The sequence below is a fragment of the Pleurodeles waltl genome, chromosome 7 (genome assembly GCF_031143425.1).
Source record: "Pleurodeles waltl isolate 20211129_DDA chromosome 7, aPleWal1.hap1.20221129, whole genome shotgun sequence".
NCBI lineage: Eukaryota > Metazoa > Chordata > Amphibia > Caudata > Salamandridae > Pleurodeles > Pleurodeles waltl.
In genome coordinates this window covers 1,513,291,011-1,513,318,691 of record NC_090446.1, presented here as the reverse complement: position 1 = coordinate 1,513,318,691, position 27,681 = coordinate 1,513,291,011, and the positions used below count along the sequence as shown (strand labels likewise).

Sequence of the window (27,681 nt, the reverse complement as noted above, 5' to 3'; positions counted from 1 at the left end):
TGCTTCCTAGCTAGACAGTGTGAATCTTGTTTTCTGAAGTGTGAATTTTAAACATTATGGTGTTGTAGAAGCCTCATTCCTGTTCAGATATATTTTTGAAGGCCACTTGTCCTGAATTTCTCTGTTTTACATGACCTCAAGCTTGCACCTCTTACTAAAAAGATGTAAATGTAAAGCCATGTGAATCTATTTGAAAAGTTATGTATATATTCATTTAAATAACCAAAGGGTACAGGGACGATATAGTTTTCTTCACATTTTAAACGTATGAAACCCTAGAAATTCACCAGTTACAGTTAGAGTTAACTCAAGTAACTATAACTCGTGCCCTAAGGTAACTCTCGTCATGCACAGTTTTTTCTCCCAAGAAATTACTGCAAACAGTACATTGATATATCAATGATGTTATCAAAGATGTCATGAGTGGCGGAATTTGTGGGGTCATTAGCAGTGCATGGCACGGACGCGGACTTTAGGGCACGAATTATAGTTACTTGAGTTAACTCTGACTATAACTGGTGAATTGCTATGGTTTCGTCAATTTAGAATGGGAGCCGAACTATAATGTCCCTGTAACCTTTGTTTTTTTAAGAGAATTTCAAAGGCTTTTTAATGGATAGTAATTTTCATTACTATAAGTTAATTCTACCACCGCTGTGAACGGCCTTTGGCCTACACCCAGATCCTGTGACCAACACCCCCAACCACCCAACCGCATGCTGTGCATGGCCCTTTGTCTGTGTATGATGAGAATTGGGCTTGGCCTCTCTTTGTGTGAGACTAGGTGTAAGAGGGTGAACCTGATGGTGAAAGTGGCTGTCAGACTGTCTGTCTGGGTGTAAGAGTGCACACATCAGTGTTTTAGTGGGTGCGTCAGTGTGTGCGCAGGTCTGGGTATGAGTACATGAGGGTGTCAGTGGCTTTTTGAGGTGGGTATGTGTCAGTCTGAGTGGGCTTGTGAGTGGGTTTGTTGCTGTCTGAGTGGGTCTGTGAGTGGGTGAGTGAGGGTTTGACTGGGGCTGTGAGAGGGTGCAAGAGGGTCTGAGTAGGTCTGTGAGGGTATGTGGGTACCTGAGTGGGTTTGTAGGTGGGTGTGTAAATGTCTGAGTGGGTGTGAGAAATTGATTGAAAATGAGTCAGAAAGAGAGAGAGAGAAAGAAAGGGAGAGGGAGAGAGATAGAGTTTTTAGGCTTTGATGTGTGATATACTTAGAATGAGATATTGCTCCAAAATTTAAAATAAAAAATGTATCTGTCATTTTAAAAAATAAAACTAATTTGTACTTGCCGTTTACGGGCTATCTGGCACAGCGGGGAAAGCCTTAAGACTTCCCTTGTGGTCCCATTGCTTCAGTAAGCATGCAGTTGCTTTAGCAGCAGCTCCCTGCATTCACGTGTGCAGGGGACAGAGATGAAAGCTTTGTTTTTTGTCAGCTGGACCTGTTTGACAGGTCTCGCTGTCAAAAACCGAAGTGTTTGCTGGGGCTTGGCTGTGGCACGACTGCTGTAATACCTGGGGTAATTAGCAGTGCATGGAGAGGGGGCAAGTTATACTTACCATAGAGCGCGAGTTATAGTTACTTCAAATAACTCTAACTATAACCGCTTAATTTCTATGCTTTTCTACTAGTAAATTCAGAACCTAAGTTATAACACCCCTGTATCCTTTGATTTTTTTCCGTTATCATTTTAATTCTATTTCCTAACTATAACGTCCCTTTAACCTTTGTTTTTTTAGTGAATATCTATGTTTTAAAAAAATATAAAGTAATTTTAATTACTATATGTTAATCCAACGATCAACATGCATGGCCTCTGGCTATGAGTGGCAGGGGTTGGTCTCAGGGCCTTTCCGCAGGCCAGGCCCTGCTGTGAACCCCCTGATAACCCCCAACTCCACATCAACCATGGCTGAAGGGTCTGTCTCTCTGGGTGTGAGAATAGGCGTGAGAGGGTGTCTTTGGGTCTCAGAGTGTTTGTCTGTGTGTGAGAGTGGGTGTGTGAGGGTCTAAGTTGTACTGTGAGTGTATGTGTGACATTCTGAGTGGGTCTGTGAGTGGGTGCATTAGTGTCCGAGTGGGAGTGTAAGTGGGTACATGAGGGTCTGAGTGCATCTGTGATTGGGTGCATGAGGGTCTGAGCAGGTCTGTGAGTGTGTGCATGAGTGTCTGAGTGGATCTTTGAGTGGATGTGTGATGGTCTGAATGGGTCTTTGAGTGGGTACGTCAGTGTCTGAGCGGGTCTGTGATTGGGTGCATCTGTGTTTGAGTTGGTCTGTGAGTACATGCGCAAGGGTCTGAGTGAGTGTATGAGTGGAAGAAAGAGATTGAAAGAGAGAAATAAAGAGAGTGGGAGGGCGAGAGAGATAGAGTTGCTTAGACTTTGATGAATGATATACTTAGAATGAGATATTTCTGGAGAAATTGAAAAGGAAAATGTATTTGTCAACTAAAAAGAGTGACATCATCTTTCAGTATGTACCTTCAAAATTTCAAGTTGAGAAGAATTTGTAGTAGGGAAATAACTACTGTCACACCTAAACTTGAACACACAAACTTCAGTGTGATAATCAGAGATCTTAGCCACAAGGCCAGGGGTGATTATTTACTTTGCAGTGCCCAGATGTAACTGTGAAATTAAACCCACATATTTTGATGGCAAAAAGACATAAATGTTCCATCACTACGAATGTTAAGCATTCAAAACACAGAAAATTATACAGACCATGAAATATCAGCATTTAAACCCTCAGCTTATTGACTGAAAGTCCAAGAGCTTTACCAATGGGTGACAAGTGACTCCGTGCTGTGTGTGTGTATAACATCTGAACCAAATATTTTGCTACAGTGACACTTTGAAGCCACTGTATGGAGAGACCATTGTAATATCAAACTCTCTCTCTACAATGGGCCCTTTTATTTATTTTTACATTTTTTTGGACTCGTCTGAAGCAGAGTCCCAAGATGGTTGCCAACACTTTGTTATTGAAGTGCTCACAGCCAATCAGATTACAGTACCAGATCTGGAGGGGTCGCAAATCCTTTGCGTCCCTATATATACAAATTTGGTTTTCCTTTAATTCCTCAAAAACTATTAAATGGATTTACACCCAATCATAAAAAGGTCACTTTCTTGGTGTAATTTCGTCCAGTTGTGGGGGTTCTATTGCTGTGCAAAATCCCTATGGAAAAATGAAAGGGGGAAAAATGTTTTGGGACCCTTTGTGCATCTCTCTCTCTCTCGAGATATATATATATATATATATATATATATATATATATATATATATATATATAAAAATATATATATATTGAGAGAGAGAGAGAGAGAGATAGTTAGATAGATAGATAGATAGATAGCTAGATAGTGTGACAAAGTTGGGCTGATTGCAGAAGCCCCCTAACTTTTTGCCCCCATTTTTCACTTTTTGCTGGAGTTTTCATGACTCTGATGGTACCCTGGGCACTGTTAACCAGTCCCAGCCCCTGTGCTCCTAGTAAAATGATTATGAACATTAGGTGAATCATAATTGGCTGTATCAACCTACCTATACGTCCCTAGTAAGGCATGTAGGTTTAGGGACCCCAGCAAAGGTAGTGCACCCATAGGTGCACTGCTGAGGTGCCAAGGGCCATTTTAAAGGCAAGCCTGCCCTTCTGGCTGCTTTTAAATTAAAGTTCCCTTCAAATTCTTCTTTGGAATTTAAAGTACTTTTAAAGTCTTAAACAACCTTATGTTTACATATAAATCACCCCTAAGGTGTGCCCTAGGTGCAGTGTAACTATAAGCAGGGACCTTATAAAAGATGTTTTAAGCGACAAATAGCCAACTTATTTTCCCCCATTGTGGTGAAAACACTCCAAAGGCTAAAATAGGGAGACTTTATTTTTAATTAATAAAGTCCCAAAAGGAGCTAAGGGCCAGATGTAGCAAGTCACAAATGGCCCGAATCGCAATTTGCGACCCCGCAAAATCGGAAACGTGATGCAAAAATCCCATTTCCGACTCACAAAATGCGACGCGAGCCATTACCGACTCGCAAAAATAGTGACCCCATTTTGCGACCCGCAAATAGGAAGTCGCAATTTGCGAGTCGCAAACCAAATGCAATATTCACTCGCAAATTGCGACTATTTGCAAAAAGCCCATTTTGCACTTCCAATTTACCACTAACTCGGAGCAGGTGGTAACCAGAACCAAAGTATAAAAGGAGACCCAGAAGGCACCTAGGTTACTCAAGATGGCGGAGATATATGTGATAGCAAGGAGGAGGCGAGCCCACGCCACACAGCAGAGGAGGAGGAGGAGCCAGAGACAGGAGAAGATATACAGAACCAGACAGACACTCTTCCAACAAACTGAGGAGGAGATCTATGATAAATACAGACTTAGCAGTGCAGCAATGCTAGATTTAATAGAGTTACTCAATCCGCAGCTTCAACGCCAGACTGTTCGCGGCTGCGCCATCCCTACACATGTGCAAGTGCAATGCTCACTGCACCTCTTGGCCTCGGGTAGCTATCAGGGGGTCATTGCCGTGGCGGGTGGGGTATCCCAAAGTGCACTCTCACGGTTCTTCAGAGCATTCCTAGATGCTATACTCACACACATGTCCAGATACATATACCTACCCAGGAATGAGGCAGAAATCAACAGCACCAAGTTGGAATTCTACAGGATTGCCAACTTCCCCCATGTCATAGGGTGTGTAGACGGGACACATATACAAATATGCCCTCCTGCAAATCTGGAATATCTGTTCCGCAACAGGATGTGTACCCAATCACTGAACATCCAGGTGGTATGTGACGCACATTATGTCATCACTGATATGGTTGCCAAATTTCCAGGGAGCACACATAACTCCTACATTTTCAGGCACAGTGGGATACACCAACGCCTAGAACATGGGGAGTTTGGAGACGGATACCTCCTAGGTATAGCTGAATACACCTTGAAGAAATACACACAGGTCAATGCGGAACACATCTATGCCCAGCTAACATTGTACATTTTGTGCCAAACAGGTGACAGTGCATATGTGCTACAACCATGGATACTTACCCTGTACTTAACACCCAGTAATAAGACAGAGAGGCGATAACAACAATGCCCATAGGAGGACCTGAAATATCATAGAGAGGACCTTTGGACTGCTGAAGGCACGATTCAGATGCCTCCACAGAAGTGGAGGTGCCCTCCAGTATGCCCCAATAACAGCTTTCAGGATCGTTGGCGCATGCGCCATCCTGCACAACATTGCCACCAAACGTGGGCTACCTCTCACCCCAGAAGACCCAGATTCAGAGGATGACGAGCAAGAGCAACCACATCGCCATCATGGGGATAGAAGCATTGCAAATCAAGGCAGACTGAGACGGGACCACATTGCAAACCAATACTTTGGAAGGTACGTGCTGTCACCACACTCACTAATGTCACACACAAAGAGTCCAGGTGTGAAATGTAACAAACAAGGAATTTAATAATGTGCACCCAAAAAACTATTTACATAAACTACAGTTCAGGGTCTGTAATAGTCCACCTGGCATGAGGACACATTAACCTCATGTGCCTCTACTCCAGGACAGTGCGGAGCTCACACTCTACGCCGGCCTCGCCCAGCATGGCTGGTCCCTGGTGTGTCAGCAGTGCCCTGCCTTGCGCTACCACTGCGCAACACCCTGGTGTCACTGGCAGAGACACTGCTAACGGTGGAGCACTCCTCGCTGTCCTGCGGCGTGTCTGCCGCGCCCCTAGCCACCTGTCGTGCCTCCATGAGATCTACGGCGTGGCTGAGACAGCCCAATCTACGTGCCACATCACTGGCAAAGTGGCCCATGTCTACCTGGAGGCTGACCGTGCGCCGTGACAGGCCAGTGGTGTTCACTGCCAGCCTGACGATGGAGGCAGACATGCGGTCCAGCCGGTGCATTAGCTGCCTGTCACGGCGCCTTGCACCCTCTCTCTCAGTGATGAGTTCTGCCACCAGTTGTCTCATTGAGAGTGCAAGGTCGCCTACATGGGTATTTACCTGTTGCAGCTCTGTGTGTACCAGTTGCAACCCACTGTTCTGGTTTTGTTCTATGCGCCGCATGGCCCCTGATATTTTCCTTATCTCCCGTGTCTGCAGGCGCTGACCACTTAGGAGTGCAGCCTCGGTGGCCGACATGGAGGCGTCCCCTGACTCAGCCTGTGGCACTGGATGGACATTTAGACGTCGCCTGCGACGCAGTGGAGGCTCCGTGTCCTCTACACCGGCACTGTGGCTGTGACCGGGGGCTGGCTCACTCACCAGTATGGCAACTGGTGCATCATGAGGGGACTGTGTTTGGGTGGTGCAGGTCCCTGTGTTGGCTGGTCCTGAGTCTTCTGCAGGCTGCTGGCTGACCTGTGGCCCCTGGATGCTTTGGCTGGAGCTGGTGTCGTGTGGGAGACCTGTGGGACATAGGGAACACACTGTCAGTATCTACCATCTGTTATCTGCTTCCTAATAAACTGTTGCCTATCAACTGACTACATTGCCCATAATGCACCATGCAGGTGGTTGCTACACTGAAATGGAGCTATTTTGGTTGTGCATGGTGCTGTGTACAAGGTGGGTGGGGGCATGGCATATATGGGTGTACATGCATGTCTCATGGTACTCACCGGTTGATGATCCTGGCTCTGAAGTGTCCAGCTCTCCCATCCCGCACACTGCCTCTGGCTCCAAGGTCTCCTCCACTCTTTCCTTTAGGGGTGTGGGTGGTGGTATAGTGGATGGTCCCCCTCCAGTGCCCCTCATCTCCCGGAGCCGCTCTGCCACCCTCTCCTTGGTCCGGGAGCGCAGGTCATGCCACCCTTTCTTCAACCCTTCTATACTCCGGTGGCTGACATCCATGGAGTTCACCTTATCCTGTATTTCGGTCCAGATTCTTTTCTTCTCCATCTCTGGCACACTGAGGGCTGCCCTCCCAAAAAGTTGTTCATGGTGCTGGCAGCATTCCTCAGTCAGCACCTCCAGCTCTTTTTCTGCAAATTTCAATTTGCGCTTTCTAGGTGTCTCTGCCATGGTAGCTGCTGTTTCTCCTGTTTGCAGTTCAGCAGTTTAAAATGGGTGTGGTGCTCCCTCCTCCCAGGTGTATTTGTAAACTTCCTGGCTGTGATGTCATCATCAGGAGCCAGGAAGTGTTTTCCAGAGTGTTCTGCTGCACCTGCATTCAATTTGCAGCACAGTCGCAATTTGCGACACCCACTCGCAATTTGCGTGTTCGTTTGTAGCGCGGTCACAAAAAGCGACCTCGCAAACAGCGGACTCGCAATCTGCGGTGCGACTTCATTTGCGAGTCGCAGATTGAAGTTGCTTTTTCTTCTTGGATACCATTTAGCGAGTCGGAAATTGCGAGTCACAACGACTCGCAATTTCCGACTCGCTAATTTTTTCCTACCTACATCTGGCCCTAAATATTTCAAGTTTGGTATCAAACTTAATGGTATAATAAATCTGAAAAATTGCCATTGTTGAAATTAATATAACTAGTTCAGGGAAAGAGTTTTAGAACTGTGCCTGAAAGTTGCCAACTTAAGCTCTGTAGTGCCCTTCTCTTATTGGCCAGCCTCTGGCAGCCTGGCCAGGTTGCATTGATGAGGTGTGAAGTGGCCTGGCTGAGGACAAAGGAAGTGCCTGGGGGAGGAGAACTGCCTCAGCAGATAGCAAAACAGGATGGGGGGCAGCAGCCAAACTGGACTTCAAAAGAGGAAAGTACATTTGGAGCAGCTTAGAACCTCCCTCATTTCCTGCAAACCAGACAACCATGTGCCCCCTTGATTAGATTAGGATAGGGCAAGATAGGGTTGTGTTAAGGAATTTTAGCCCCACCAGTGGGTGGACTCAGCCAGAACTAACGTCCAAAATTTAATTTCTGCTGTTTTGGATTTTTAAGAAATGTTGCTCCCTGAGATTGATTTTCACCACACTTCCCAGGAAGTGGTCATCTAAGAGGGTGGTGTCCTACCTGTGATTGGACTGTAAACCCCACCTGATGTCCACCCCAGGAGCAAGGATAAATATGGCAGAGCTGTACCCAAGCCTCAGATCCTTACCAGGAACAAGACAAGAAGAAGAAGGACTGCCCTGCTCGACCCCTGACCTGCACTTGGACACCTTACTCTGAAGGACTGCACCAGCTGCACACTTGGGCTTCACCATAAAAAGTACTTTGCCTGGTGAAGTGCCGTTCTCATCAAGAAACACTAAAAACTTTAATGTAAATGAGATTAAGTTTATTCCCTAATCATAACCTGGTGTCACCCCTTTCTGACCTACATCCATCAGCCGTCGTCTCTCCTCATAACTGTCCACTCCACCCTCACATTCTAGATTACATTCCCAAAATTCCTAAGTTTATCATAACACATCTCCTTCCCCTCCAATTGTGGAAAAACTTGTGAATTAATAAAACCTAAACAGAATACAGCATTTCAATTAAACCTAAAAATTGTACAGGATGTACATAAAATTAGTAACAGAAATGTGCATATACAAAATCCTATACATTTTAATCTAACATAATCTTTTGGCTACTGAGGAGGAGTATGGGACCTCTGTACCCTGTAAAATTCCTGTCCAATGACATCTCCTAGACAAGACTCAGACTCTTTACACATCTCGCTATCCTCTCTCACTTTTCACACAGTTTCGGACCTCACACCTCTCTTCACTCCCAACTCCTCATCACTCATAAACATCACACCTGATGAAATCTCCTCATGCCCTTTGGCATTATACTCATATTTCTTTTTATAGAGAGCCACTCTTCTAAAATTCCACCTATCACCACCTTCTAGAACAACTGAATATCTGCTAACTTTATGGACTCTAAAAGGACCCATACATTTTTTTAAACCACTTCCCACTTGCCCATCTTTAACTTTAATCCAATCTCCTTTCTCAATTTTGTTGGTTGAATTATTATAGTGAGTAGAAGTTACATCATTCTTTACTAACCCACTCTCCGACAAGCTCACCCACTCCTTCAAACATATCGGTACCATTTTAGTTCCAGGTGACCTCACTCTCAACTCCTGAAATTGACATTTTTCAGAAACTGAGTGCACTGTTGTGCGATAAGCCTCAATAATATTGTCAGCTAATTCCTTGACACCAGTGTTGCTCGCCATAGCCATCTGAGTGGTACCCTTCATCAACCAATTGGCCCTTTCCACCATTCCATTTCTTTTTGGATTATAAAGAGAGGTATGTGTGTGCTTAACTCCACACAACCCAAGAAACTGCACCATTTCCAAAGTTGAGTACCATTATCCGTGATTAAAATAGACTGATTGCCTTCTTCACGAAATATAAGACTTAACCGTTTTATTGTCGTTCTGGTCGTTCCATCTCTCATAAATTTCACAATCAGCCACTTAGAATACATATCCACAATCACTAGAGCATAACATAAATCATCCGGTAACTCATGCATGCGACCTATAAAATCTAGACAAATAGTGTGCCAAGGCTTACCAGGGTCAGTAATATGACCCTCAACAGCCTCACTTCCAACCATAAGTCTCTTCTTACTTCCTTTACAAACCATACACATCTCAATCCACTCAACCACTTGAATATCTATACCAGGCCACCAAAACTTATGTTTCAAACGTTTCTTTGTTAGAGTTTGCCCCAAATGACCCCATGACACATTTCAATTAATTTACTCCTCATCCCAGTAGGTGGTACAAATCGATCTCCCCTCATGATCACACAATTCCCAACCACACTTAACTCATCCAATATTTTAAAGTATGGTCTTGCAGGTAACAGGATCATATCAAATCAAATCATTAACATTTATAAAGCGCGCTACTCACCCGTGCGGGTCTCAAGGCGCTAGGGGGGAAAGGGGGGGTTATCGCTGCTCGAACAGCCAAGTCTTTAGGAGTCTCCGGAAAGCGGAGTGGTCCTGGGTGGTCCTGAGGCTGGTGGGGAGGGAGTTCCAGGTCTTGGCCGCCAGGAAGGAGAAAGATCTCCCACCCGCCGTGGAGCGGCGGGTGCGAGGGACGGCAGCAAGTGCGAGGCCAGCGGAGCGGAGGGGGCGGGTGGGGACGTAGAAGCTGAGGCGTCTGTTGAGGTATTCCGGTCCCTTGTTGTGGAGGGCTTTGTGTGCGTGGGTGAGAAGACGGAAGGTGATCCTTTTGCTGACTGGGAGCCAATGCAGGTGTCTCAGGTGTGCGGAGATGTGGCTGTTGCGGGGTACGTCGAGGATGAGGCGGGCCGAGGCGTTTTGGATGCGTTGCAGGCGCATCATACTCTCCCTTGATGCTCCATTCCGTATCATCCTTATTACCACGGATAAAACAACATCACCCTCCATCTAACCTTCCCCCTCACACTTGGTGAAAGCACCTAATGCTGAACGTACCGCATCCTATAACCATGCTACTGCACCATCTCTTTCTTCACCACCAAAAGCTCTTAAATCACCACCAGAATCCAATGGTAATCTAGAAAAACAATCTGCCCGAACATTTCTCCAGCCATGAATGAACTACATGACATACATATACTCTTGCAGTCTAGCAGCTAATCTCGCCAACCTAACTGAACCTTTGTCTGCGACTCCAGGTAATAATACCTTCAATAAAGGTTTGTGATCTGTTCTTAAAACGAACTTCAATCCCCACAAGTAAATGAAGAAATATTCAACACCCCAGGCAGCTGCTAAGGCCTCTCTCTCAATCACCGAGTTGTTATGTTCAGATTGTGTCAAAGAACATGAGCAGAAAGCAACAGTTTTTTCTGTTTTTCCATGTACTTGCGATAACACTGCCCCTAATCCAGAAGCACTTTCATCAACTGTGATAATAGATGTCATCGGTATGTCAAATGCAGATAAGATATTAGCCTCACACAACTCTTTCTTAATGTTTTCAAAACAATTTTGTTGTTACTCACCCCACACAAATGTGTTCCCTTTTCTCAACAACAGTCTCAAACCTTCAGTTTTATCTGCAATTTTTTCAACAGATTTTGCATAATACTCAATCATGCCCAAAATTGACCTTAACTGCTCTTTGTCTGCGGGACATGGCTACAATCTAATAGCATCAAGTAAGTCTTGTTTTGGTTTGATGCCTCCTTCGGTAACCGAATAACCCAAATAATTGATGCTCTTTGCCATGAACGCACACTTTTCTTTTTTTTAGCGTTACTCCTGCTTCTTCTATTCGTCTCAAGACCTTCAAAAGAACATTATGATGATGTTGTTCCGTGTCCTCAAAAACCAAAATGTCATCTTGGAAATAAACCACATTCTCCATGCCAGAAAATAATTTTGTCATCATGAGCTGGAACACACTTGTTGCCGATACTAAGCCAAATGGCATCCGAGTGAACTGAAAAGTTCCTTCCGTGGTGATAAACCCCATAAGAGCTTTAGAATTTTCATGCAACTGCACTTGATAGTATGCATTCTTCAAATCAAGTTTTGAAAAGTACTTGCCACCTTTTATGGTCATCAAAAATTCATTAATATTTGGTAGTGGAAATGTATCAGCTTTTACATTGTGATTGAGTGATCTCGAATCTACACAAAATCTCAATCGGCCATCCGCTTTTGGGTGATCACAACCAGAGAAATCCAGGGAGATGTCTCTATTGGTTCAATCACTCCTGAATTGAGGATATCATCCAACAACTCTTTAACTTCTTCATGTACAGCCATGGGCACCCTCCTCACCTTATGTTGCATTGGCACTGCATTTTTCTTCAAGTTAATTTTGTACACATAACCTTTAAGACATCCTAAGTCATCTTTAAAAACCCCTTTTGCACTCTCAACAAGATCATCTAATGACATCGCTTCTACTACTGTGACTTGAATGGGTACCCTTGGATTAACCACTATGTTAAGATCATACTGATGTACCCACCCTAAAATGGCTGGACCATCAGTTGACACATAAACTTTTCCAATGACTTCACGTGAACCAAACTTGATGACTCCGTGTAAATATCCTAAAATTTCAATAGCCTCTCCTTGATACCCCCCATCTTTGGGAAGCAAATTAACACCACTCCAATGACTTCTCAAAAGAGTTTCCAGGTATTATGGTGTACATCGAACCTGAATCTATCATGAGTTTAACTTGGCACCCATAAATTTCAAATGCAGCCATCGGCCTCTTTGAGCGCCTTTTTTTTATAGAGAGAGTCCATGTGACCATCCCTTACTACTAAGATTCTGTCCACGTCCGGACCTGAAGTTGAAGCATCAACAATGCCTACTCTACCTGGCAAAGGGGAGCAGTCGGGGAGAGGGCGGAGAACATGGCGGCCGGCTAGAGTGCGGGCCGCGGGGAGGCTCAGACCCGATTAGAATTTTTCTTTTAAAAAAAGGAGAAACAATGTCTAAGAGAACGCAGTAACCTCAGGGAACCCCCACAGGACCCTTTTGCTTACCGGACAGCGGCCGAGGTGGAGGGAGCAAGCCTGGATAGGGCGGCGCCGGCTCTGTGGTCCCGGGCTGCCTGGAAGCACCAGCGAGGTAGGGAGGCAGTAATTAGAATTAATTTCCGGGGGAAAGGCGGCAGGGGCAGCACAAGACGCGGTGCTTCCCTAGACAAGGACACCTTTCTAAGGGATTCATCTCCCTGCCTGGAGAAGGACTTTGGCAGGAAAGGTAATGTGCCTCCCTGAATCATAGGATTGCCTCTCTAGGGGGTATGCAAGAAGGAATAGAGGGTTTAAATTCTGACTACACCGGCATGCTTAGCCCTAGGTTGGGTGAGCAAAAAAGTAGGAAATACAGCAGGAGGGGTGACAGGAGTGACAGGAGTAAGTAAACCGAGCACAGTTTATTCTCTCAGGAGCGGTAAGAAGGTTTTTGGCTCTAAGGGGGAAGAGCTGAATACTGGGGGAGCCTTTCCAGAGCAAAGAACTCATAGCAGGCGAAACGACAGAAGGGGTGGAAAGGTTGTCCCAAATTTAAAAGGAGGGACTTTATTTAATAAAGAGCGTAGAATTACCCCCTCTTTAAAAACTTACTTCAGAGTCCTTCCTAGCACCCTAAGGATGGAGGGGAGTGAACCTGGACAGGGGGCAGTTTCGGGAGAGGCGGTGGCCCAAATTGGGCGGATTCCGTGTGACCCGAATAGGTTTCAAGTGTTGGGGGACCTGCATGCGAACGAGTTGGATGCCCCGGGCTACTTAGGAGGAAAGGGTGCGGTAGTTCAATGCACTAAGGGCATGCACAAAGACCGAGTACAGGCATTTGACTTAAATGACAAACAAGGAACTAGAGCGGTCAACCAACAGCCTGGTACGTCCCTGGGAGATCGCCTGAGATTTTCTCCCTGGGGGTCTAGAAGGGCACCAGTTGGGGTCGGCAGAGGAACCCTTGGAACAATCTATTGCAGGAATGTTGACAGCACTCTCTTTGGAGCTTAGGGCTGGTTTCGAGACTTCAAATGCCAATCAGAAGGAGATAAGAGGTCTGTGCAAGACTCTTGGCGGAAAAATAGACGAACTGTCAGGTAGGACAGCTGCCCTGGAAGAAGAAGTTGGAGATTTAAGGTCGGCGTTGGAAAAAAACAAGGTGGATTTGCAGAGTTTAAGAGCAGGAGAAGAAAATGTCCTATTGAAATTGGAGTCTTTAGAAAACAACCAGAGAAGGAACAATTTGAGTCTCAAAAGTATCAGAAGGTATGGAGGGGGGGGAACTGAAAGAGTTCATAGTCCGTTTGATTAAACAAGAAGTACAGGTCAAAGACACTGAAGACGTTATGCGAAAGATATTCAAAGGGTGCACAGGGACCCCCCTCGGAGATGGCCCAATAAGGACAAGCCCAGGAGAATCCTGGTTTGCTTTCAGACGTATGCAATTAAGGAGCGTATTTTGTCTGCCGCATTAAGAAAGGGAATGCTGACTGTGGAAGGTACGAAGTTTGAAATTAGGTCAGACCTATCAAGTATGACCTTAAATATGCAGTGGGAACTGGGGAGAAGAATTGAGGTCTTAAAGGGGCTTGGTGCTACCACCCAATTAAAATTCCCAGCCACTTTGAAGGAAATGGCGAACAACAAAATGTATAACTTTAGAGACAGTAAAGAAGTTGATGAGCTGATGAAGAGCTTGGAAAAAATAGACTAAGGCGGGAGGTGACAGTTTTCCTTTTCCTTTTTTTTTTTTTTTTACATTACGTACACGGGTCTGGGAGCCTTCCCGAGGCGTTTTTGCCTTGATTAGGATTCGAGGGGGTTCTCCGAGGGTGTAGAGGGAGGGGAAATAGGTGGGGGTGGGGGGAGAAGGAGGGGTAATCACAGGGTGGGGAGCATGGGGGAAAATCAAAAAATATGTCCTCATTCAGTAGTTTTTCTTCTTTGTGGGGTTTGGAAGATGGGAGATAATGAGCTGAGACTTTTGTCCTGGAATGTCAATGGCCTCCGGGTGGCAAAGAGGCAAAAAAGATTGCTGCAATACTTTAGGGACGTACAAGTTAATGTGTTGGCTTTGCAGGAAACTCACTTGTCTAATGAGGAATGCATTAAATTGTTCAGATCATGTAGTTGGGTCCAGCAGATTTCGAGTACTATTCAGCCCGGTGGAAGCAAAGGGGTGGCTATTGTAATCAAAAAACATCCAAGGATTTCCTTTCAGGGGGGACCAGTTGATAAGGCGGGTAGGTGGGTAATCGGGAAATTGGTAGCGTTTGACTCAACATTCATTTTGGTGGCTTATTATGGGCCTAATAAAGATGACCCTGCACCTCTGGAAGAGCTATTTCGGCAGTTGATCCATTTTCCAGACCCAGTAATATGGATGGGTGACTTTAATGTCGTGATGAATTACCCATTTGATAGATCCTCTGGAAGCAGATCGACATTTAATCATAAGATGCGCTCTCGGTTATTAATTATGATGTTGCAATTCGGTCTACATGATGTATGGAAAGAAAAGATGGGGTTAAAACGGGGATATAGATACAATAACAAAAAATATAGGCACCAATCAAGAATTGATTATGTTTTGGTGGATGGGAGGATAAGAGATTGGGTAAGGGAAATAGCTCATGTTGGTGTCCACCTATCGGATCACTCGGCAGTTAGTTTGAGTATTCGGTTAAAAGGCAGGGTCGGCCAGGACAGGTGGACGTTAGATAGAACTCTGTTACTAGATAAGGACATAGTAGCAGGATTAAGAGCAGATGTGGAGGAGTTTTTTGAGTTTAATGTGGGGTCATCGTCACTTGATATGGTATGGGATGCTTTTAAAGCTTTACTAAGAGGTAGATTAATAAGGGCGGCCTGGATTAAAAGGAAAGAGTATAAGGATGAAATCAGTCGGTTGGAATGGGGTATTCAACAAGTGGAGCAGGAAATGGTAGATTTAACTCCCGGAGAAGAGGGGGAAATGAGGAAACTTGCGGAATGACATCAAACGTTAAGGTATGAAATACTAGCAGTGCTGGACAGAAGGATTAAGGCGAGGTTTGAGGCAAATAGATTTGCCCATTATGAGTATGGAGAGAATTGTGGGAAATTGTTGGCCTGGAAAATAAGGACAAATTTAGGTAAGAACAAGGTGGTCGGGATCTTGGATAAGGAGTCAGGTTCGGTCTCTAATAGCGACGACGAGATTCAGGAGATTTCCCAAAACCACTTTAAGGAGCTGTATACATAAGATCTAGAAGGACCTATAGAGAAAGTTAAGGAATGGTTGAGGGACCTGGATTTAGTGGCCCTGGAGGATCAGGATAATAAAGTCTTGAATGATTCTATTGGGCAAGCAGAAGTGGAGCATTGTCTACAGGTAGGGAAGTCGGCGAAAGCACCCGGGCGAGATGGGTTGCCTTTTGAGGTTTATAAAATTTTAGGAAGCAGCATAGCAAAATTTCTAACCGAGTTGTGTAATAACATCTTGATGGAGGGGGGTGCATGTCCCGCTACCTGGAAGGAGGCCACTATCACTCTGATTTTAAAATCTGGGAAGGACCCAAAAATCTGTGACTCGTATAGGCCGATCTCCTTATTAAATTGCAATTATAAAATATTTACAAAAGTCCTGGCAAGGAGATTGGGGGGAGTCTTAGGTAAATTGATACATGAAGATCAGAAAGGCTTTATTAAGGGGAGATATATGCAAGAGCTGACCCAGTCCTTGATAGGCTCCATAGATCTGGCTGAAGTATATAAGGAGCCTTTGGCCTTAGTTATGATTGACGCTACAAAAGCGTTTGATAGAGTGAACTGGGTCTACTTGGAGGTCCTCTGTGAATTTTTTAATTTGGGAGAGAAATTTACTAGGGCATTGCGGACAATATATCAGAACGCGGAGGCAAAAATCCTGGTTAACGGGGTTCTAACACGTCCCTTTTAAAATTGGGAGAGGGACGAGACAGGGTTGCCCATTATCTCCATTGTTATTTAACATATATATTGAACCCTTAGCTTACAAAATTAGAATTGAACAGAGGATAATTCCGTTTCGGGTGGGAGTTGGAGCAAAAAAATTGCCTTGTATGCAGATGATTTGTTGGTTTATACAGCGGATTTGCAGCAAACCCTAACGGCTTTAGAAGACTTGACAAGGGAATTTGGGGAAATTGCTGGATATTCGGTTAATAAAGAAAAGACTGAAATTATGACTTGGAATATGCGAGAGGAGAGTGTGTTAATTAAAAGAAAAATGAAATATTTGGGTGTTGTGATTACACAGGACATAGATAAGTTAGCTGAGGTTAATTTCTCAAGAGTTATGGCAGATGTCACTAAATTAATGAAGAGCTGGGGTACCTTACCTCTTACGATTTACGGGAGAGTTAATTTAGTAAAGATGACGCTACTACCAAAAGTCTTATTTCTTTTTAATGCGATCCCGCTGAAATATAAGAAAGAATGGTTGGGTAAATTCCAAGGTAGAATTAGTTATTTTATTTGGGACTCCAAAGGAGTGCGAATCGCATGGAAGAAACTGAGACGGAGAAAAGAGAAGGGCGGATTAGCTCTGCCGGATCTTCAGTATTATGCTTGGGCGGTCTTCATTAAGAATATGAGAGGGGCACTGAATGGGTCGAAGATTTCAGATTTGGGGCAGGTTCTGAAAGTCATGATGGAAGCTGATTATGATAAACAGTCAGGGTTCCTATATAAATTTGGAGATCCAAAATATTTTAAGAAGGTGAGGTTTAAAGTACTGCAAGATTCTGCTAATATCTGGTATGATCTAAGGAGGGCTACTAAGTTACCGTTCTATAGTAAATACGCGCCTCTCTGGGATGCTCCGGGCTCATCAGAATGGACCAGAGATACTTTGGTGAAACCTCTGAAGGAGGCAGGGGTGGTGAAATGGGGTCAGATGTGCACTAATGGGGTGTTACTACCTTACGAGGAGCTCAATATATTGGTAGATGGACGTCTTTCTAAATTTAAATATCTGCAAATACGGAGCTGGTTGAAGTGCGTCAAGGAAAAAGTAGGTGGCTCCAATGAATTGGAAGAACTACTATCTCAAGACTCGGTGGGAAAGAGAGAAGTAGCAAAATGGTATTGGACATTATTGGAAACTGTAGATGGAGATTTCCACTTGCCTGAGAAGATCTGGGGGAGGATGCTTGCCCGGAGTACAGATAAGAGATATATGGCAAGTATCTACTACTCTTTTGTATGCAACAGTTAAATCTGCCTGTTTAAAACGAAATCATTTGTTCTCCATCCACAGAGCCTTCTGGTCCCCCGAGAAACTGTCTAAAGTGACGGAAGGCACCCCGGTAACCTGTAAAAAGTGCGGCAAGGATCGGGCAAGCGACATTCACATGTTTTGGGAATGTCCCCAGCTCAGTCTGTTCTGGAAAGAGGTTGGTGAGGTAGTGAAACATTTTTTACCCCGAGTGTATCAGGTAAGCCCCTCTTTAGTTATATTTGGCTGTCAAGTGGGCTCCAGGAAGGATACAAAAAAGGATGCTAAATTGCTCTTCTATATGATTCTCCTAGCAAGACGGGAGATATGTAAGAAATGGATAAGTCCTTCTCCCCCGATGGTGATGGAATGGAAGGACTCGCTAATATATTATTTAATTTTGGATACAAGCGATAAAGAATTAGATAAGAAGCACAAATTCTGGGACCCATTGCGAAATTGGCTAGAATCATAACAATTAGGTATTGTCCTGTGATTACGTTAAAACAGGTGCCCAGTGGTTCTGAAGGTGGGCTGGTGAGGATCTGCCAATCAGAGTTATGGGTTGTCCTGGACAAGAGTCTCTAGGGGGAGATTAGTGGTTATTTCAACCGATCTCCTTCCATAAAGAGGCTGGACAAGTGAATGAGGACAATAATAAAAATAAAAAAATAAAAACAATGCCTACTCTAGATTCATATTTGAATTGTTTACTCGCTTCTTTGGACATCCTAGCAAAATAGCCCTTGCATCCACATCTCCTACACTCTTTATCCAAGGCATAACACTTTTTAGAATCAGAATTGTGGTAGGTGCTCCTACACCGACTACACTCTTTATCCTTACTTTGGAATTTATTCTTATAGTCAAGATTATTAGATTTTTTTTAGGTGTTTTTCTTGATAACATTAATATCTCTTTCAGGACTATCGTCCCTCATTGTTGCAACATCAGCTAGCCCTCTACCTCTACTGTTGAGTTATTTAATACATCGCTGTGATTCTTCAATCACCTTAGCCATCTCAACTGCTTCTTTTAATAAAGGGTCTTTAGCAGCCCACAATCTTTTTTGTATTTTCTTGTCCTTGTACCGTACTATAAGTTGGTCACGAATAAGATCATCTGTCATCTCCCCAAACCAGCATTTGACTGATAACTCTCTAGGTCTAGAGACAAACTATTCTATGTTCTCGTTATCTGCCTGCGGTTGCGTATAAAATTTATAACTAGCCATAACTCTATTAGTTTCTTTAGCAAATCTGACTTCTAGTCTTTTGAGGGCCTCTATATAAATATTTTCCAAAGGTTGACCATTAGGTCCTAAAGTTACAGGTAGATATTTAAATGTCCTCTGACCTTCACTGCCTAAATTGTTCAGTAGAAGGGCTTTCTTTCTAGTGGGCGAGAATCCTTGACCATCCAAAGCAAGAATGTAGTTCTCGCACATTTCTATCCAATCCTCCCAATTTATAGCAGGAACCCCTGGTGAATTAAGAAACATAGGAGGTGGACTAATTGCATTGTGCGCAGCCATTGTGACTATTATTATACACTTTTTTTTTTAAACCACAAATGCACTTTTCAACTTTTTCAAAATATTTATGAATTTGAAATACAAATAGTGTGCTAAGTCATATTATTTTACACATACAACACACAAGAGAGTATATGAATGCAAGATGTGCTAATCACTGTGAATTAGCACTCACTAAACGCTGCACTGCCGTATGTTCATAATTCCTTTGTGAATGTGTAAACTACGACAAGTAGAATTGTGAAAATCAGCACGGGCGTGCTGATCGCTGATCCTTCTTGCTAATTATGAAATGGCTCCTCGTTCCGATATGTGTACTAAGAAAATCAGCACAGGTGTGCCAATTGCCAATTCTGAATTGTGAAAATCAGCACTAGCGTGCTGATCGCCGATCCTTCTTGCTCTTACACATCTCCTCGTTCCGAGATATGTACTAAGAAAATCAACACAGGTGTGCCGATCGCCGATCCAATCGACAATCAGCTTCGCTATTTAGCATCTGGTTGCCTTGATGACCCAACCAAAATGGCCGCCACATCGCTACATCAAATCAGCATGGGCGTGCCAATCGCTGATTATATTTCTTATTGGTTTATGGAGTGTCTTGTTGCCCTGAAGACCAAACCAAGATGGTCGCCACGTCGACCACTGTGGATACATGTTTAACGTCACTGGAGAGTGCATGAGAAGCCGCTTGAGCTGCTCCAACCGTCAATGGGTCTCTTCCAGACTTCCAGGCCAATTTCCTTGAAAAATATTTCTTTGATAAGCCAACCTCTTCCACCAAACATCGCTCAATGAACTCTCCTTCACCACACGACAGCCATTACCCAGTAGGCAAAATAAAAGGGTCAAACCATGTTGTGATGTTGCGCAGGTCCTTACTTGCTGTCGCCAAAATGAAGTGCCGTTCTCATCAAGAAAGACGATAAACTTTCATGTAAATGAGATTAAGTTTATTCCTTAATCACAACCTGGTGTCTCCCCATCCTGACCTACATCTACCCGCCGTCGTCTCTCCTCATAACTGTCCACTCCACCCTCACATTCTAGATTACATTCCCAACATTCCTAAGTTTACATCATAACACCTGGATTCAACTGGTTCAAGAATGGACTCCCATTTGCTACAGGCAGAAAATAGCTAACCAGAGTCCCATGCATTAAAACCTGAAGAAACTGACCAGCTGACCACTGTCCAGTGGTCATTTTTAGATTTCAGGCAGGTGTATTCTGGGAGTTGGAGTCCTAACCCTCAAGGAGCAACTCAGAGCTTCTGGAACCTTGGGGTGAGCTGTGGACTCCTAAAAGACCTTCAAAGACCTTCTGGAAGAAGATCCAGAAGTTTGTAGAAGATTGGACAACTTTTGGAAAAAGTCTCCATAAAGGGACCGACCTGACGTCGTGAGTCAAGCCGGCTTACGTCGACTGGACCTGGCCTGACTTTCAGGTTCGTCCAGCTGAAAAGCTCCGGAGCCCCAGACTTCCAGGATGTCACCGGTAGCTCCTGGAAACACAATCCGATGAGGACTACTCAAAATTGGCTTGCTATGGTGGCTTGTCTGACTTCAGAGAGACAAAGCTCCAAAAAAGTGACAAAGTCCAAATGTAAAAAGTTGACCGGGACTTCCCACACAGCATATCTGAGGAGGGCTCCAGGGATGTCAGATGCAATTTGAAGTTCGGCCCAGATGAAGATTTCCGTCCTGAAAAATCGACTAAGTCTGAAGATAGAATTCGTCACTTAGGTCTCCTGCGACGCATATCAGAAGAGGGCTCCAGGGAGGTCGGTCCAATCTGTGACTTTGACCCAGTGAGAAACTCGTCCTGAAAAAAGACTAAGGGCCTGATTGCGACCTTGGTGGATGGGATACTCCATCACAATGTGATGCATATCCCGTCTGCCGTTTTACAAGTTCCAAAGGCTATAATGGAACTTGTAATAGAGCGAACAGGATATCTGCATTTGTGATGGAGTATCCCATCCGCCAAGCTCAAATTCCGACCCTAATTCAGAAGGTAAACTTTTCACTGAGGCCTTCCACTTGCTGTAGCTGAGCAGGGCTTCATCTCAGTCAGCCTCAAATTTCATTTTTGCCCCGGTTGAGTGCGACCAGATGTCCAAATTGGCGCTTTTAGTTTCTATGTGCTAGAAAACATTTATTCTTTAAACATTTATATCTTCGGTTACCCTTATTGGATTTTTGTTGTTTTAGTGTCATTTTAAAGATACAAATATAATCTATTTTTATAAATTGTAGTTGGATTTGTATTGTGTTTTGTATGTTACTTATTTACTGTTTTATGATTTTTAAATGCTTTGCACAACTGTCTCCTAAATTAAGCCTAACTACTCGTTGCCAAGCTACCAAGGTTGAGCTGGAATTAATTTATTGAGACCTGACTGGACCTAGTGGGGGTTAGTGGCCTTTTGCTAAGTGTTGGTACTTCCCTGCCCTCATCAATAATCTACTTTCCAACATTTTTGGTACGCAGAAGTGGGATCCAGTTCTTGTGTTTAAAGTCACAGTATAGTTTTAAGTGAAGTAAATTAAAAATCTTCTAAATTAACTAAGAGCAAAAGTATTTTTTGATTTTTCAAATTTGGACTAATGTTTTAATAACTTCATTTTAGATTTTTCTAAATCGTTCTGATCAATTGGTGCCAAAGTTTTTTTAAGTGACAGAAAACCAGGGAACCATGGAACTTGATCTGGCTAGCCTACCCACACTTACTGTAGCTGGGTTTAGGGTGTTGTGTAGAAGGAGAGGATTGCCTGCTGCTAACAACTTTAGGAAGAATGTGATGGTTCAGTCCCTTGAAGCCAATGCAGTGCAGGTGGAGTCAGAAAAAGCTTCAGAGATAGGAAGCATTGGGGAAAATGTCCTCTCCAACCTCCAGGGAGAGGAGGATAGATACCTGTCCATTACTTCAGCGTTAGGGCCCCATCCGGAGCTAGTGGCAAGGGAGGGTCGGTGGTGTCAGCCCATAAAGAAGCAGAACTGGACCTCAGGGAGAGGGAACATGAGGCCCAGGAAGCCCTCATAGTTTTGGAGACAGAGAAGTTGGCCCTAGAGAAGAAGGAGTGGGTAAGGAGTGAACAAAGAGATTGTGGCAGCGAGATAGAAGTTGATGTGTCCAGGGGTGGTGGGTTTTGCACCAGACTACCCAAGTCGGTTGTTCCTGCTTATCAAGAGGGGGATGATATAGACAAGTGGCTGACAGCCTTTGAGGGGACTCTCAGGATGAGGAGGGTTAAGCCTCAGTACTGAGGTTCACTCCTATTCATATCTGGGAGGGATAGGCTCCTGACCCTAAGAGGGGGAGGAAACAGAGTCATATTCCAATATGAAGAAGTGCCTCATTCAGAAGTTTGTTCTCACCCCAGAGCAGTATAGGATAAAGTTCAGGAACACCCAGAAGGACAATACCCAGTCTTGGGTTGACTTTCTCAACACCTCCGATAAGGCACTAGCGAGCTGGATACAAGGTAACAAAGTAAATACTTATAAGGGGCTATAAAATTTGATCATGAGGGAGCACATCCTGACCAATCGCATCTCAGAGAGGTTACGCCAGCATCTAGTGGACTCAAAGCTGACCAACCGCAGAGAGATGGGGGAGACAGCTGATGAGTGGTTGCGAACCAGAGTGGTTGGCAAGTCCCAGGGGGAATTCTCCAAGAAGGAGGGGTCAGGTCCCTAAAAACCTAAAGAGGGAGGTGGTAAGCCCACCATAGAGACTCCCTCTGTACCCCAAAACCCTAAGAAGGAGGAGAGTAAATTCCACTCCCACTCTGACAAGAGGAGACAGGGAGACCCGGGGTTGAAGAAGCTATTGGACAACAAGGCCTGCTCTGACTATCAGCAGATAGGTCACTTCAGAGGAGATGCAGTCTGTCCCAAGAAGGTGGTTAGCACTGGGGTGTCCATTATAGCTGTAGAGAAGTACTTCTCAGATGATGAGGTCCTCATAGCAATGGGCTGGGAGACAGGTCCAGATGGGAAGCTGGTGATCCCTGAGGGTGGGAGTAGGCACTTTCACCCCATTCAAGTGAATGGGATTCCTAACACTGGCCTGAGAGACATATGTGCCAGTCACACCATGGTGAGTGGCTGGTTGGAGTCCCAAGACACGTATGTCCCAGTGGAGACAAGGAGAGTCAGGATAGCCACAGGTGAGGTCACCACCAAACATGTAGCCATAGTGCCCCTGGAGAGTGAGGGTACCCTTGACTGATATAGGGTGGTGGTCAGTGCTGACCTCCCCATAGATTGTATCCTGGGCAATGGCCTCCCAGGGGTGAGTTTGATCCCAGATGTGGCAGTCACCCAAGGCGCCCCCAACCAAAAGTCCTGGGGCGCCAGTCCCTGCAGTTGGGATACAGGGGACCCCAAGAAAAGGGAAGAAAAAAAGGAAGGGTAGACACCTCTTAAAGAGAGGTCCAGTGAGCCAAAGACCTTCTGCCCCATTGGGGGGGGGGGCAGAGTTGGCACTGGTGAGGCCTCACCTGACACCAAGGAAGAACTGAGTAGTCGGGCAGCCATCCAGCTGTAAGGTGTTGCTCCTGCACTGACAGAAAGGAGAGTGGAGTAAGGGTGTCTGCCACAGGATGTGGTGACCCTCCACTCAAAACAGCAAGAGGCGTGCTAGGAACCCACAGTTGCCCTTAAAACAGCTCACCCACCTGTCAGTGGAGAGCTTAGGATGTGGTTCTGGGTGCTGACAGCTGTCAGTAGCCTCTGCTGGGTACAGGCCGTCATGGCAGCACTGCACTTGGCCTGGACGGCAGACCCCGAGGCAAAAGCAAGTAGGCCCCCTGACCCTGTTGGTCACGGTGGGGTTGCTTAAGTGTTCAGTGACCTCTTTGGGTAAGCTAGGTGTTGCCATATCAAAGTTAGGGATAGGGAAGGTGGGCACCTCACTACCCAAGTTGGCAGAGAGAGGGGAGGAAGACCCCCAGAGGGAAATTGCAGTTTGAAATGGGATCTTTCACTGTTGGGATGGGTTCACTATCGACAGGGCATGACCATGACAGGAGGATATAAGGCAGAGTAGGCCCTGCAAAGTCTTTCTCCCCTGACAAGCCAGGAAGACTCTCCCAGGGTTGGGCTGAGTCTCACGGGTGTGTTGAGCAGGGGGACTGTGTGAGAAAACTAGGCTGATTGCAAAAGTCCAATAACTTTTTGCCCCCATTTTACACTTTTTGCTGGTGTTTTCCTAACCCTGATGGTGCCCTGGGCACTGCTAACCAGTCCCAGGGCCTGTACTCTGAATAAAATTATTATGCAAATTAGACTAATTATAATTGGCTGTATCAACCTACCTATAAGGCCCCAGTATATGGTACGGCATGAAGGTTTAGGGAGCCCAGCATAGGTAGTGCACCCATAAATGCACTGCTGAGGTGTCCAGTGTCATTTTAAAGTCAGGGCTGCCCTGCTGGCTCCTTTTAAATTAAAGTTACCTTCAAATTCTACTTTGGATTAGAAAGTACTTCCAAAGTCTTAAATTACCTTACTTTTACATATGATTCACCCCTAAGGTGTGCCCTAAGTGCCCCCAGGTTTGGGTGCAGTGTAACTATAAGCAGGTACCTTATAAAAGATGTTTTATAAGCCCTGGTGATGAAAAGATATCCAAATTAGTTTTCCCTCCTTGTAGTGAATGGGCTTCGTAGGCTAAAATGGGGAGACTTTATTTTTAACTAATAAAGTCCCAAAAGGTGCAAAATATTTCAGGTTTGGTGTCAAACTGATTGTTATAATGAATTCATCAACTTGCCATTGTTGAATTTAATATAACTAGTCCAGGGAAAGAGTTTTAGAACTGTGCCTGAAAGTTGCCAACTTCAGCTCTGCAGTGCCCTTCTCTGACTGGCCAGCCTCTGGCAGCCTGGCCAGGCTGCTCTGAAGACGTGTGGAGTGGCTTCGGCTGAGGACAAAGGAAGTGCCTGTAGGAGGAGATCTGCCTCAGCAGATGGTGAAACAGGATGGGGGAGAGCAGCTAGCCTGGACTTCAAAGGAGAGAAGGAAATTTGCAGCAGCTCAGGACCTCCCCCATTTCCTGCAAACCCAGACAACCAGGTGCCCCCTTATTTAGATTAGGAGAGGGCAAGAAAGAGGTGAGTTAAGGAATTGTAGCCACACCAGTGGGTGGACTCAGCCAGATTTAACCACTAAAACAGAATTTTTGCTATTTTGGATTTTTAAGGAATGTTGCTCCCTGGGACTGGTTTTTGCCACACTTCCCAGGAAGTGGTCATGCAAGAGTTGGGTGGCCTGTCTGTGATTGTAGTTGCCCCCCCCCCCGCTTTTCACTCCAGGAGCAAGGATAAATATGGCATAGTTGCACCCACCCCTCATATCCCTACCAGGAACAAGACAAGAAGAAGAAAGACTGCCCTGCTGGACCCCTGACCTGCACCTGGACACTGCACTCTGAAGGACTGAACCAGCTGCACACTTGGACTTCACCAGGACTTTGCCTGGATTCAACTGGCTCAAGAGGGGACTCCCCTGTTTGCTACAGGTAGAAAATAGCTAATCAGAGTCCCCTGCATCAAAACCTGAAAGCAACTGACCAGCTGACCACTGTCCAGTGTACATTTTTTTATATGAGCCAGGCACATTCTGGAACCCTCAAGGAGCAACTCAGAGCTTCTGGAACCTTGGGGTGAGCTGTGGACTCCTAAAAGACCTTTAAATGCCTTCTGGAAGAAAATCCAGAAGTTTGGAGAAGATTGGAGAACTTTTGGAAAAAAGCTTAAAGGGACCAACCCGATTTTGTGAGTCAAGCTGGCTTACGTCAACCGCAACCCAGCCTGACTTGCAGGTCCGTCCAGCTGAAAAGCTCTGGACCTCTGAGATTTCACCGCGGGCTCCTGGAATGTCATTCCAACAATGTTGACTTGAAATTGTCTTGCTGTGGAAAGTCATCCGGTGTCGGAGAGAAAAAGCTCCAAAAAAGTGACAAAGTCCCAACATAAAAGGTTGACCGGGACTTACCGCGCAGCGTATCCGAGGAGGGCTCCTGGGATGTCGGATCCAATTTCAGGTTTGGCCCGGTTGAAGATTTCTGCCCTGAAAAATTGATGAAGTCTGAAGGTAGAATTCTTCTCCGAGGTCTCCTACAATGCATATTCAAAGAGGACGCCAGGGAGGTCGGATTCAATCTGCGACTTCGCCCCAGTGAGAAACTCACCCTGAAAAAAAGATTACGTCCGAAGGTAAACTTTTGACCAAAGCCTCCCGCTTGCTGTGGCCAAGCAGGGCTCCATCGTGGTCAGCCTCAAATTTTGACTTTGCCCCAGTGGATTGCAACCAGATGTTCAAATTGGCGCTTTTAGTTTCCATGTGCTAGAAAACATTTATTTTGTAAAAATTCATAACTCCGGTTCCCCTTATTGGATTTTTGTCATTTTAGTGTAATTTTAAAGATAAAATATTATCTATTTTAATAAATTGTAGTTGGATTTTTATTGTGTTTTTTGTTTTACATATTTACTGTTTTATGATTTTAAATGCTTTACACTCCTGTCTCCTAAGTTAAGCCTAACTGCTCATTGGCCACCTACCAAGGGTTTAGCTAGGATTAATTTATTGAGACCTGACTGGACCTAGTCGGGGTTAGTGGCCTATTAGTAAGTGCAGTTACTTACCTGTCCTTACCAATAATCCACTTTCCAACAGATAGATAGATATATAGATAGATAGATAGATAGATAGATAGATAGATAGATAGATAGATAGATAGATAGATAGATAGATAGATAGATTCAGTTGCATGTGTGCAGAAAGAAACTGCAGGGTGACAGAGAAAAAGGCTGGCTGAATGCACGCTTGTTCATGTGTGCACATGTGGCTATCTGCATGCATGTGTGCATGAATGTGCTTTACAAGGGGTGCTTGTGTCTGTACTTGTACAGGTGTTTATGAGATTTACATTGGTACAAAAGTTCTAAATTAATTATTGTTCAAAACAGTTCAAGTGTGGATGTGTGCACATGTTTGTATATGTGCATGTGAACATTGCATAGGTACTATGAATTGTAACAAACAAGTCTGATCATCTTAATTGCTGATCTGACCAACCTCTATACATTCTTCCTCCACTCTTGTGCGTATGGGTGCTTGTGAATGCATATTGTGTGTTTATGTGTGTGTGTGTGTGTGTGTGTGTGTACATGTGTGTATATGTGTTTATGTGGCTGTACAACTGTCTTTAAAACTGTGTTAGTGAGTACATGAGTATGCATGTGTGTGTGTTTGTCAGTGAATTAGCATAAATGAGCCTGCGTATGTACGTGTGTGTGTGTGTGCGTGTGTGTGTGTATGCATTTGTGTGTACCAGTGTTTGTTCTTTTGTACGTGTGTTCTGGTAAATGGATTTCTAAAAATACTGATGCATCTGCGTGAGTGTTTGAGGGCATATTTAATACCCACTGAAATGGTGTGAAGGTCCTCAGCGGTGTTAGTAAACCCTGAC

General features: G+C 44.7%; 1 protein-coding gene across 1 annotated transcript in view; it reads right to left on the bottom strand.

The window, feature by feature from the left end:
- LOC138246609 (phospholipase A2 inhibitor and Ly6/PLAUR domain-containing protein-like) overlaps window positions 1-27,681 on the bottom strand; it is a 168,035-nt gene that overhangs the window by 67,573 nt on the left and 72,781 nt on the right. The window lies entirely within an intron of this gene.